Here is a 14,549-nt window from a genome sequence, read left to right as displayed (position 1 = left end):
TCGGAGGGCGGAATCATCCTGTGCCTCTTCGCCGCTCCGTGCCGATTGGCTACTGTTCCACGGCCATGTTCCGTCTATCTCCACACACGTTATTAAAAAACTGCCACAGGAATGGAGGGACGAAGGTGGCGTTTTTTGATTGGCCAGCTGTACGCATGCCCGAAACACTCAGCTGTGATTGGCTGAATGGGGGACTCCTGGCACCAGAGATTCCACACTTTACTGGAATCGAGCTGAGTTGGAGCGTGGTTCCCTGGAAAAGTAGTAGTTCCCAACTGGGGTCGGAAATTTGACCATTACACGGGGCGAAGCTGGTACAAAACCACGTCGATCCCAGTGGTTGTGCGGAGCACTTAGGTCGAACGCAGCTCGAACTTAGGTCGATAACCCACGTGCGGAATCGACCACGGACACCTTTCCTGGTACCCCCCCCCCATGTTTTTAGAAAGTGGGTGGGGCCAGATGACAGCTTCTGTCCAGGAGAGATTCTTATTGGCTGAGAAGGATTTTTTTAATGTTTCAGGAGCAGCACGGCTCCTAACAAATGCGTTGAAGTTCCACAGAACTTGCCATTAAATAGACTGGAGGGCATATTACAGGCTGTCCAGTGATGTAAGAACTTTGAAGACTGGCACTTGGCAAGCAGTTATTCCTCCCGGGACGCAATGGGCAGCAAACCATCCCTGTGGCCCTCTCTGTGATACACCTCTGAAGATGCCAGCCGCAGATGCAGGCGAAACATTAGGAACAAGACCTACCAGACCACGGCCACACAGCCCAGAAAACCCACCACAACCAGTTGAATCAGACCATGAAAGCCTTCAACAATACATTGGTTTAGACCACAGGTGTCAAACTCGCGGCTCTCCAGATGTTATGGCAGGGGATGATGGGAACTGGCAGGGGATGATGGGAACTGTAGTGTAAAACATCTGGAGGGCCACAAGTTTGACACCTATGGTTTAGACCAAGGATCTGCAACCTGTGTCTCTCCAGATGTTCATGGACTACAATTTCCATCAGCCAGTTGGCCATGCTGGCAGGGGCTGATGGGAATTGTAGTCCATGAACATCTGGAGTGCCAAAAGTTCGCCACCACGGGTCTAGGATGATTCTGCATCAAGCAGGGGGTTGGACTAGACGGCCTCTATGGCTTCTTCCGAATCGATGATTCCATGACCTGGAATCTCCCTTAGAGCAAAGGAAAAACGAACACAGCCCTGCAGAAAGAGGCCAGGGAATACAGAGAGGGGCAGAGGAACTCACACCCGCAACGTGCTGCTCCTCAGTTCCAGCATCAACCAGATACTTCAATGCTACTACACGCTCCCGCTTAAAAAGCAGCAGATGGTGGCATTCATTCAGGGCAAGGTTTTCAATTGGGGAACGGATTGACAGAGGCCCGTCCGCTCAGCCCAATCCAGGCGGCGTGCATTTGTTCCCAGGTGGTCTACCTCCCATTTCAGCAACCGGGATTCATCCCCCACCCCCCTTCTGCCAAGCGGACAAGATGCTCGTCGCAATATTGGCCGCCTGCTCTCGGCCCCATCTGTCGGCATGGCTCAGAGCCCGTCCGCTAGTCGCCTGGCCTTTCGCCAGGAGCACCGGTGCCAGATAAACAGAGGGTTTGGATGGACCGAGTCTGGCGGCAACAAAACAGGCCTCCTCTGGTGTAGGAAGGTCTTTTTGCATCCTCGTGCAGACAGGCAGAAATTAGATTGGACACAGGCCTTATGGGATGGATTGCTAGGAAAAGGCGAATTTAAAATGCAATTTTGTCAAAGGAAAATACTGTTTGCCTTCAAAAGGGGCAGGAAGTTATTTCTCGCAACAATATTATTATTATTATTATTATTATTATTATTATTATTATTATTATTATTATTATTATTATTATTATTATTATTATTACTACTACTACAAAACAGAGCCGAGTAGGGTGGCCTTTTGCAGCTGACGTATGGTGATTTTGTCAGCGCCAATTGTTTTTAAGTGCCGTTCAAGATCTTTAGGCACTGCACCCAGTGTGCCGATCACCACTGGGACCACCTTTACTGGTTTGTGCCAGAGTCTTTGTAGTTCAATCCTTAAATCCTCGTATCGTGTAAGTTTTTCCAGTTGCTTCTCATCAATCCTGCTGTCACCAGGAATTGCAATATCAACTATCCACACTTTCTTTTTTTCCACAATCGTGAGGTCAGGAGTATTGTGTTCCAAAACTTTGTCAGTCTGAATTCGGAAGTCCCAGAGTAGTTTTACGTGTTCATTTTCAGTGACCTTTTCAGGTTTGTGATTCCACCAGTTCTTTGTCACAGGCAAATGGTAGTTGTGGCACACGTTCCAGTGAATCATCTGAGCAACAGTATTATGCCTCTGCTTGTAGTCCGTCATGCTGATCTTCTTGCAGCAGCTAAGTATGTGATCTATTGTTTCGTCTGCTTCCTTGCAGAGTCTGCACTTGGGATCTGTAGTTGACTTTTCAATTCTGGCTTTGATGGCATTTGTTCGAATTGCTTGTTCTTGGGCTGCAAGAATCAAGCTCTCAGTCTCCTTTTTCAAAGTTCCATTTGTGAGCCACAACCAGGTTTTTCCTTGTCAATTTTGTCCTCAATTTTTTCTAGGAACTGTCCATGGAGAGCCTTCTTTTGCCAGTTTTCTCTTCTGCTTTGCAGTGTATTTTTACGGTATTCACTCTTTGTCTTTTGCACTTTGAGCAGTTTTCTGCTGTTGACTTCCATCAATGTTGGTTCTTCACTGTTTTTCACATAATCTGCCAGTGCATGTTTCTCTTCTTCCACCGTTTGTTTCACTTGCAGAAGCACTCTACCTCCTGATTTTCTGGGTAGGTAAAGTTCAGTCAACATCACTACGCGGGTGTAATGAGTAGTGGATTGTCATCAGTTTTCTTGTTTTTCTGTCCAGATCATCCAGCTCTGCTTGCGTCCAGTTCACAATTCCAGCAGTGTATCTGATGACGGGTATGGCCCAGGTGTTGATAGCCTTGATCTTATTCCCGCCGTTTAATTTGCTCTTCAAAATTTTTCTGACCCTTTGGACATATTCTCTGCTGACCACATTTTATTATTATTATTATTATTATTATTATTATTATTATTATTATTATTATTATTATTATTATTATTATTATTATTATTATTATTATTATTATTATTACACACATTACAGCACAGCACAAGTGTCTGGAATTCATCTCTGAATATCGAGTCCTTCCCAAGGACCTAGGATATTAGAGGTATTTGCGTAGAATATGTGCAGTTCCTAGAAGTGCTGCTTTCTGCAGCATGTGGACTGATGTTCTGTCTAAGTTTAGGCTTTCCAGATGTTTTTCAAGATTTCTTGGGATTCCTCCTAGAGCACCGACTACTAGTGGGATTACTGTTGTTCTTTTTTGCCACAGTCGTTCGACTTCAATTTGTAGGTCCTTGTATTTTGTGATCTTTTCCAGCTCCTTGTCCTCTACCCTGCTGTCAACTGGCACAGCAACATCTATGATCCAAACATGTTTTTTCTCTACCACTGTTATGTCTGGGGTGTTGTGTGCCAGGTGTCTGTCTGTCTGTATTCTAAAGTCCCAGAGTATATTGCTTCTTCATTTTCTGTGGTCTTCTCTGGCTTGTGCTCGTACCAGGTCTTGCTACAGGGCAGGCCGTACTTTTTGCAAAGGTTCCAGTGCACCATTGCTGCTAGCCTATTGTGACGTTCGAGATAGTCAGTTTGGGCTATTTTCTTACAACAGCAGATGATGTGCTCCACGGTTTCATCACCCTCTTTGCAGAGACGGCACTTTGGGTCATTGTAGGACTTTTCAATTCGTGTCTTTATTGCATTTGTCCTTAATGCTTGCTCCTGGGCAGCCCACAACAGACCTTCAGTCTTCTTCTTTAGTGTCCCCCTTCTGAGCCACTCCCATGTTTTCTTGCTGTCGACCTTCCCTTCAATGTTCTTAAAGTACTGCCCATGGAGTGGCTTGTTTAGCCACTGCTCCTTTCGTGTTTTAAACTGTTGGACTCTATACTCTTCTTTTGATTCTTTGGCTTTCAGCATCTCAGCCTTGTGGACTTCTTTCAATGCTGGCTCTTGACTTTCTTGGATGTATTCTGTCAGGCCTCTTTTCTCTTCCTCTACTGATTGCTTGATGTGGAGCAGCCCTCTTCCTCCTTCTGACCTTGCTAGGTAGTCTGTCTACATCACTTCTTGGATGCAGTGCTCGATTGATGGTCATAATTTTCCTTGTTTTTCTGTCCAATTATTATTATTATTATTATTATTATTATTATTATTATTATTATTATTATTATTATTATTATTATTATTATTATTATTATTATTATTGGAATTTTGAGTTCCTGATGGAAATAGCTATCTGCTGGTTGTTGTGGGTTTTCCAGGTTGTCTGGCAGTGGTCTGGTAGATTGTGTTCCTAATGCGGTAATGGCAAACCTTTTTGAGACCGAGTGCCCAAACTGCAACCCAAAACCCACTTATTTATCGCAAAGGGCCAACCCGGCAATTTCACCTGAACACTGAGGTTTTAGTTCAGAAAAAATGGTTGGCTCTGAGGCGTGCGTTACTCGGGAGTAAGCTTGGTGGTAGTTGTTGGCTTTGCTTTGAAGCAACCATGCAACTCTTCAAACGGGTGAATCGCGACCCTAGGAGGGTTTACTCAGAGGCAAGCCAAATTGCCAGCAACCGAGCTTACTCCCAGGTAAAGGATCGTGCTTTACTTCTTTGCATGAAAATCAGTGGGGTTTAACGGCGCTTAACAAGGTTGCCTACACTGCTTCCCCAAAACTAGGTCTTAGGTTTAATGCTAATAATCGAGCCCAGCAGCCCCGGCCAGTCTAGATGTGTGTGTGTGGGGGGGGGAGTGATTTTCCACCCCGCACATGATGAACTCTGTTTGTGCGTGCCCACAGAGAGGGCTCTGAGTGCCACCTCTGGCACCCGTGCCATAGGTTCATCATCACTGTCTAATGTTTCGCCTGTATCTGTGGCCGACACAGTGTGTAACACACCTCTCTCTGTGATACACCTCTGAAGGTGCCGGCTACAAATGCAGGCAAAACATTAGGAACAAGATCGACCAGACCACAGCCACACAGCCCCGAAAAACCACAAGAACCAGTTGAATCCGACCATGACAGCCTTCGACAACGCACAGCTATCTGCTTTACTGTTACAAAGTGTTAACTCTCTGAGGAAAGAAATGGCAAGCAGCATGAGATTCTGTCTTGCCCTACTGCAGTGACAGCCCAACGTGCTGTGGTTTAAGCAAATAATACGCAGGCTGGAGTGAACTGGTGGTAGGGTTTATAAAGTGGCCAAGTTAAAGGGCCTGATAGACACAAACCAGTAAGGAATATCTTCAAGTGTGGGAAGAATCCCAGTGTACCAGTTAGTCTGAGGTATTGAGTTTTGCTTTGTGTTCCTCTGAAGAGAGTGTTTTATGTTTATTTTGAGGGTTATCAGATGGTGTGCAGCTTGTGAGGGCACAGTGTTAAGTGTTAAGTGTCCGCCTCAGACCTCGAGCATGAGGGAAAGGCATTAGTCAGAGAAACAACTTCTCTGGACCAAGTAATCTTAAGAGCTGTGCTAAAGAACCCAAAACTACAAGTCGCTATGCCAAGTTCTCTTGTGTGAATAGTGTAAATATATTTCTCTTGCCTCCTGCCTTTTTTGCCCCATTCACCCATCTCCAAGTTTAAATGTACCACTCCTTAAATATACCAATATAGCAGCAGTGGTGTAGTGGTTAAGAGCAGGTGCACTCTAATCTGGAGGAATCGGGTTTAATTCCCTGCTCTGCCAATTGAGCTATGGAGGCTTATCTGGGGAATTCAGATTAGCCTGTGCACTCCCACACATGCCAACTGGGTGACCTTGGGCTAGTCACAGCTTCTCGGAGCTCTCTCAGCCCCACCCACCTCACAGGGTGTTTGTTGTGGGGTGGGGGAGGGCAAGGAGATTGTCAGCCCCTTTGAGTCTCCTACAAGAGACTGTTCAGAGGAGCAGAGAGCTGTTAAGTAGAGGAGCAGAGAGCAGCAGTGGCATAGTGGTTAAGAGCAGGTGCACTCTAATCTGGAGGAATCGAGTTTGATTCCCCGCTCTGCCACTTGAGCTGTTGAAGCTTATCTGGGGAATTCAGATTAGCCTGTACACTCCCACACATGCCAGCTGGGTGACCTTGGGCTAGTCACTGTTCTTCGGAGCTCTCTCAGCCCCACTTATCTCACAGGGTGTTTACTGTGGGGGAGGAAGGGCAAGGAGATTGTAAGCCCCTTTGAGTCTCCTTCCAGGAGAGAAAGGAGGGATATAAATCTTCTTCTCCTTTAAATAAATCTGTGTTCTCACTTAAGTTTACTTCCACCTCATTATATTTATTTTAAAGGGAAGAAAAATAAAAGTCAATGGGAATTCCTTCTCCTTCTGGTGCGTGGTAACACGGCTGAGGAAAAGGGGCTTCCTGATACATGATACCATATTTTTGAGTCACTTCAGTCCTTGAAGTGAAGAGATGGGGGAAAAAAACCAAGGTTTCACTGCGCTGGTGTTATAGAATGCTGAGCGGGTGTCCGTCACCCTTTCATTTAGGGTTGCCAACCTACAGGTAAGATCTGGAGGTCACCCAATATTATACCTGATCACAAGAAGGCCGGAATCAGTTTCGCTGGATGAAACTGTTTTACTAAAGGGAGGATTCTATGCACTGTCATAAAATGGTCAAGAATTTGCATCAGTAAAAGGGCAGTCCACTTATGTGAGATGGCTATGTAGTACAGAGTGCCATCGTATAAGTTCACATATGAATTACAGCTTTCAATGATGTTTTAACTTTGTAGTGTATATTTACTGTCATCAGAAGCAGCCCTGAGCCAATTTTTGCTGGGAAAGGTGTGGGGTAAAAGTCAAATAAAATAGAATAAAAATGGGGATGGCATTGCTACCTTTTACTGTAATTATCATAGAATCGTAGAATGATAGAGTTGGAAGAGACCCCAAGGGCCATCAAGTCCAACCCCCTGCAATGCAGGAACACATAATCAAAGCACTCCTGACAGATGGCCATCCAGCCTCTCTTAAAAAACCTCCAAAGAAGGAGACTCCACCACACTCCGGGGTAGTTCATTCCACTGTTCAACAGCCCTGACTGTCAGGAAGTTTTTCCTGATGTTTAGGTGGAATCTCTTTTCCTTCACCTTGAACCCATCACTCCTGGTCCAAGTCTCTGGAGCCGCAGAAAACAAGCTTGCTCCCTCTTCAACATGGCATCCCTTCAAACATCTAAACATGGCTATCATGTCACCTCTTAACCTTCTCTTCACCAAACTAAACGTCCCCAGCTCTCTATGGCCCCTTCCGCACACGCAAAATAATGCGTTTTCAAACCACTTTCACAACTGTTTGCAAGTGAATTTTGCCATTCCGCACAGCTTCAAAGAGCACTGAAAGCAATTTGAAAGTGCATTATTCTGCATGTGCGGAATGAGCCTAACTCTTTCCTCGTAGGGCAGGGATTCCAGACCTATTCACATTTTGGTCACCCTCCTCTGGACCCGTTCCAGCTTGTCAATATCCTTCTTGTCAATTATGCTCCAGTGTATTGTATATCATTTCTAAAAGCTCATGCTTTGTTTCAACTTCTCTTGAAGATTTCTGCTTGTTCTCGGGTTTCTAGAGTCCAGACCTTACAATACGGTTCAACTGGATGTCCCATCCTGTCCAGTGGTGGGATCCAAAAATTTTAATACCAGGTTCCGATGGTGGTGGGATTCATAAGAACATAAGAACTAGCCTGCTGGATCAGACCAGAGTCCATCTAGTCCAGCACTCTGCTACTCGCAGTGGCCCACCAGGTGCCTTTGGGAGCTCACGTGCAGGAGGTGAAAGCAATGGGCTTCTGCGGCTGTTGCTTCCGAGCACCTGGTCTGCTAAGGCATTTGCAATCTGAGATCAAGAAGGATCAAGATTGGTAGCCAGAGATCGACTTCTCCTCCATAAATCTGTCCAAGCCCTTTTTAGAGCTATCCAGGTTAGTGGCCATCACCACCTCCTGTGGCAGCATATTCCAAACACCAATCACACGTTGTGTGAAGAAGTGTTTCCTTTTATTAGTCCTAATTCTTCCCCCCAGCATTTTCAATGGATGCCCCCTGGTTCTAGTATTGTGAGAAAGAGAGATAAATTTCTTAAAGATTGGTGTGACTATAATTCAAATAGTGGCGCCGCCGCACACACGCACCTCCAGTCCCTATTGGGCAGGGAGGTTGCTTTAGTAACCCCTTCTCAGCACTCAGGAAAAATTAGCAACCACTTCTAGAGAAGTGGTGAGAACTGGTTGTATCCCACCTCTAATCCTGTCGCTTATTCTTGCATACACTATACAATCTGCCTTGAATCTCAGCAACAAAGGCCGAATGTAAATATCCAAATGGTAATAATAATAACAACAATAGAAGTTATAACCTACTGTTCCTCCTCTACATAAACTCCATCCTCACCACGTTCCAACCCTCGGTCTCCAGGAGTTTCCAAAAATCTGCAGGAATTTCCTGACCTGGAGTTGCTAACCAGTGGCGTAAGAGGTTAAGAGCTCGTGTCTCTAATCTGGAGGAACCGGGTTTGATTCCCAGCTCTGCCGCTGGAGCTGTGGAGGCTTATCTGGGGAATTCAGATTAGCCTGTGCACTCCCACACGTGCTAGCTGGGTGACCTTGGGCTAGTCACAGCTTCTCGGAGCTCTCTCAGCCCCACCTACCTCACAGGGTGTTTGTTGTGAGGGGGGAAGGGCAAGGAGATTGTACGCCCCTTTGAGTCTCCTGCAGGAGAGAATGGGGGGATAAAAATCCAAACTCCTCCTCCTCCTCCTCCTCCTCCTTCTTCTTCTTCTTAATTATCAACTTTTTTCCCCTCTGTCAATTCATAGCCAACTTAAAGGAGTCCCCTGGGGTTTTCAAGAGATAAACAGAGTTGGTTCCCCATTTCCTGCCTCTGCGCAGACTTCCCCAGTGGTCTCCAAGCCAAGCGTCAACCGGGGGTGACCCTGCTCAGCTGCAGAGACATAATAAGATTCAGCTAGCGCAGGTCATCTGGGTCAGGGCTTATAAGCCAGGCAAGAACTTAGAAGACAGACTCTATCTCAGAAAATCTCTAGCTGGAGGGCTGGAGTTAATGAATCTTGAGGATTTACGGCAGAGCTCGTGGTAACGGTGTGTTCTCGTCCAAAGCCCTAAAAATTGACAGCTTTCAAACTATGGTGGTCCAGGGTGTCGTTAGCATCCCGTTCCCGTAAAACTGACGGGCAAAGTCAATGAAGAGGGTATAATTTTATCAAACTGACTTCTTAATGGTAAACGCAATGGATGAGGTTTAAGCTTTCTGGGAAGTGAAAAGGGCCCAATATATTTCCCCTACGTCCCTCGGATCGTTACTGTCTTTTGTTCCCGAGAGCACACAGCAAGAAGCTGGAAAAACTCCACTGGGTAGCGACTTCCACCAGAAATTAAGGACAGAAAAAGACACGACGCCAACCGTAAGACGACCACCAAAACCGAAGACTAGCAAATCAGTTCCTTTTCCTGCTCTGTCATCAGTGGTGGGATCCAAAATTTTAGTAACAGGTTCCCATGGTGGTGGGATTCAAACAGGGCGTAGCGCCAATGGGGCTGGGCGGGGCACGATGGGGGCGTGGCCGGGCATTCCAGGGGCGGGGCATTAATAATTTCTCTGTTACTATAAAAAACTCTTACTGCGAAAAAAAGTTCCTAATTTCCAGCTGGTATCTTTCTGTCCATAATTTAAACTCATTATAGCAAGTCCTATCGTCTACTGCCGACAGAAACAACTACTTCTCCTCTAATTGACTGCCTGTCCAATACTTAATACTTTCAAATACTTAACTTTGTTTCTGGAAATCAAAAGAAGGAGACTTTCCTTAAGCAAGGAACTTTACCATATTGCTAAAACATGTTTTTAAAACAGCCCAACGGGGAGATTTATCCCCTTTTTCTACCTTCGCTAACCAGCCACATAGGAAACAACAGGACTTTATGATTTTTGGACCGAATGGAATTTCGAACGGAAAAGCAGACCCAATTAGTAACCCCCTCTCGGCACACACAAATAATTAGTAGCCCACTCTCAGGAACTGGTGAGAACCTGCTGGATCCCACCTCTGTCTGTTATGCTACAGTTCATCTCCCGAATAACTTGAGGTCACAGAGCGATGCATTTCTTCCCCTCTCCATCCAAGCCTGAAACCTCCAAACCACGGCATCTTGGAATGCTGCGCAGGACAAATGGACCCCTCTGTAGTTCAATATCAGTTTGGGAGGGTCGGAGGGTCCCTAAAATGGTGCCCTCCGGCATCTTTGCTGGTGCCCGCCAAGTGTGGAGAGGACAGAACAGGGGGGCTTTGCAGATTTGATTGGCAGTGCAGAGTTTTTCAAAACATTGTTTTGGCGGCCGATGCCACTACAGCACACGGATCTTCACTGTGTTTCTGAAGCTGCGGCAGCCATTTTGTGCCTGGCTCTGCCTCCCGCAGCAGCCATTTTGTATCTGCACACACCATGTAATGTCAGAAATCAAAGGGCGCGCCCAGGTTCAAAAAAGTTTGGCACCTCGAGGTATACTGTCATCTTTTGGGCTAACCAAGGAGCCGATGCACATCTACAGCACACCAGAGGAGGGATCCAGCAGGTTCTCGCCAGTTCCCGAGAGGGGGTTACTCATTATTTGTGTGTGCCGAGAGGGGGTTACTAATTGGGTCTGCTTTTCCGTTAGAAATTCCATTAGGTCCAAAAATCATAAAGTCCTGTTGTTTCCTATGTGGCTGGTTAGCGAAGGTAGAAAACAGGATAATTCTCCCTGTTGGGCTGTTTTAAAAACATGTTTTAGCAATATGGTCAAGTTCCTTGTTTAAGGAAAGTATCCTTCTTTTGATTTCCAGAAACAAAATTAAGTATTTGAAAGTATTAAGTATTTGACAGGCAGTCAATTAGAGGAGAAATCGTTGTTTCTGTTGGCCGTAGACGATAGGACTTGCTATGATGAGTTTAAATGATGGACAGAAAGATACCAGCTGGAAATTAGGAACTTTTTTTACAGTAAGAGTTTTTTACAGTAAGGGAGAAATTATTAATGCCCCGCCCCCGGAATGCCCGGCCACGCCCCCGTCGTGCCCCGCCCAGCCCCACTGGCACTACACACTGTTTGAATCCCAAAACCATGGGAACCTGTTACTAACATTTTTGGATCCCACCACTGCAGCACACCAATTGTTCAGAAGACCTGAAGTTTCACCCCAGCAGTGCGGTCCCACAAGCGGAAACACATCCAGGAACGGGCATAAAAACCTGTTCAATCTTTTGAAGACGAATCCCATTTTCTTAAATAAATAAAAAAAACCGGAACTGTTGATGAGTCACCCTGTTTGCAATCCGAGGGGCCGCGATCGCACCTCCCCGTGACCATTTTCGGATGCCGAAATCTTCGCTGTTCCTCCCTGTGTATAGGTTAACTATATATGTACCGCCAAGTGGTTCCTTCTTTGCTTACGAGGAAGAGGGCAGAGACTTGGTACGCTGTCATCCCACATGAGCCAGAACTAACAATTTACGTGCGACGAAGCAGAAGAACGGGCTGTCTCCCCAAGGGAATGTCTCAACTGAGAACATTTTGGATCCCGGCCAAGATAATTAAATCAATGTCATAATTGGCAGCAGGAATGCCACCGAGGGAGAGTAGCCCCCCTCTTGGCATTTTTGACGGAATGTGATTCATCCCGGCAACGTCTGTATCTCTGGCCCGATCACTTGTTCTGTTTTTTTGGGGGGGGGGAGCTTAGGGAGGGGCGGGGGCCGCCGTCTCGAAATGACAACACTTCTCAGAGCTTACAAACTTCTCCCTCTTTCCCTTTCGACAGGCAGAGCGCGTAAACGTGTAGGAACGGCAATTACGCTGATGGGAACAGATTGTGAGTCATACGTTAAAGAGGATTTAACATTATGGGAGCTACGCTCGCGGAGGCTAAGGGCAGGGGGATGCCGCTGCGTTCCGTACGGATATACATAAAGGCCGAGCATGAAGGATGTACAGGAAGGTACGAGAATATTGTGCCGGGCTGGTGGCAGCCAACAAACACCCACCAATATACTGTCGAAGGTTTTCACGGCCGGAATCACTGGGGTGTTGTGGAGGTGCCAGCCACAGATGCAGGCAAAACGTCAGGAGAAAACGCTACCCTGTTTCCCCAAATATAAGACATCCCCTGAAAATAAGACGTAGTGGAGGTTTTGCTGAAGTGCGAAATATAAGGCATCCCCCGAAAGTAAGACGTAGCAAAGTTTTTGTTTGGAGGCATGCCCGGCGAACAGAACACAGAAAAATAAGACATCCCTTGAAAATAAGACATAGCGCAGCTTTGGGTGCAAAAATTAATATAAGACACTGTCTTATTTTCGGGGGGAAACGGTACTAGAACACGGCCACACAGTCCGGAAACAATACCCCGCCCACCCACGTCTTCATCATCATTTGAGAAGTGGGAGAAAAAAATAAGGTTTGCAAGGCAAGAAACAGTCAGAGGTGGTTTGCCATGAACGCCTTCTGCCGAGCAACCCTTGACTTCCTTAGTAGTCTCCTAGCCAAGTATGAAGATCCTCCTCAGCAGTGGCGTAGGAGGTTAAGAGCTCGTGTATCTAATCTGGAGGAAGCGGGTTTGATTCCCAGCTCTGCCGCCTGAGCTGTGGAGGCTTATCTGGGGAATTCAGATTAGCCTGTGCACTCCCACACATGCCAGCTGGGTGACCTTGGGCTAGTCACAGCTTCTCGGAGCTCTCTCAGCCCCACCCACCTCACAGGGTGTTTGTTGTGAGGGGGGAAGGGCAAGGAGATTGTCAGCCCCTTTGAGTCTCCTGCAGGAGAGAAAGGGGAACTATAAATCCAAACTACTCCTTCTCCTCCTCCTACTCCCCTCCTCCTCCTCCTCCTCCTCCTCCTCCTCCTCCTCCTCCTCCTCCTCTTCTTCTTCTTCTTCTTCTTCTTCTTCTTCTTCTACGTAGAGAGATCAGGCTAGCCTGGAGCTATCCAGGCCGAGGAAAATAAATTCACGCATACATGTAAAAGTCCTTTTAAACATGCTTGCGATGCTGATTTTTGGGCCTCCCATGTATTTTGCTCCTCTGTCCGACTGAAATAAAATAAAATAATAATAAAAAATGTTGGAACAAGCAGCCTTTCGTCCCACATCGACCGTGTGGGATTTCTCTGCAGCGTAAATCGGCCTCCCACGTTCCTCCTCCCCCCCAATCTAAAAACAAGGCTTCCAAAGCAGAGAAAACACTTTCCAAATTAGCTCTCATCGCTTAACGGACTGACATATTCCATCACCAGCAATGACAGCTCGGGAGCTTGCCCATGCGTGCGTACATGTCACTTCAATCTGACGTGCCGGGAAAGCAGGGAGCCGCAGACGGCTTGTGACTGGACTCCCGACGCACGCCAGGAGGAACGGCACAGAGTTCAGATGGCCCCGGAATACACTGCCACGGCCTAAACGATTGCTCATATTTTTCTGGTATTCTTAGGAGTGACAGTGGAGTGACTGGACTGAATTTTCCCCCACGAAGACACTCACCGTCCCCAGTCACGGCCCCGTTCCTCCATTCTAGCTTGCAGGCCTCTGGCCCTCCTTGAATCACGGCCCCTGATTTTATCAACAGCCGGTTGCTCTAATCTGGAGAACCGGGTTTGATTCCCCGCTCTGCTGCCTGAGCTGTGGAGGCTTATCTGGGGAACCAGATTAGTCTGTGCACTCCCACACACGCCAGCTGGGTGACCTTGGGCTAGGCACAGCTCTACGGAGCGCTCTCAGCCCCACCCACCTCGCAGGGTGTTTGTTGTTGGTGTGGGGGAGCTGGGGAGGGAAAGGAGATTGTAAGCCCCTTTCAATCTCTTTAGAGGAGAGAAAGGCGGGGGGGGGGGGGGGTACAAATCCAAATTCTTCTTCTTCTTTCACTTCTCCCAGGTCATTCGCCTTCTCGAATATAGCCACAAAACAGCCATGACTTATCAGCAGCCTTTTGGGGCCCCGTGACATTTTGTCTGAGCAAAGACATGAGAATTCAGTTTATTTATTTATTGGCTTTTATAGGCCGCCTCACCCCCGAAGGGCTCGAGGCGGCTCACAGTCATGACTATACTCAATAACAGTTACATAAAAACATAAATGTAGGTTAACCCCAATAAAATGACACAATTACAGCAGCAACAACTATTTCAGCAGCAACAGATACGTCAGAATTAAAGAAAACAAAGAAATCAAATCAGGCGCCCGATCGAAAAGCTGGGAGGGGAAGGGCCAAGACCAAGATGGAAGTCATGGCCCTGCCAAGATGGAATATGGCAGCCTCATTGGGGGGCGGGGGATTCGCAGCCAGTCCCGCCAAAAGCCCAGTAGAACAATTCCGTCTTACAGGCCCTGCGGACCGCACCAGTTTGGGCCCCATTCTAACGAAGAGGAGTTTGGAT

The sequence above is a fragment of the Sphaerodactylus townsendi genome, linkage group LG09, assembly GCF_021028975.2.
Source record: "Sphaerodactylus townsendi isolate TG3544 linkage group LG09, MPM_Stown_v2.3, whole genome shotgun sequence".
Taxonomy (NCBI): domain Eukaryota; kingdom Metazoa; phylum Chordata; class Lepidosauria; order Squamata; family Sphaerodactylidae; genus Sphaerodactylus; species Sphaerodactylus townsendi.
Note: the sequence above shows the minus strand (reverse complement) of the source record.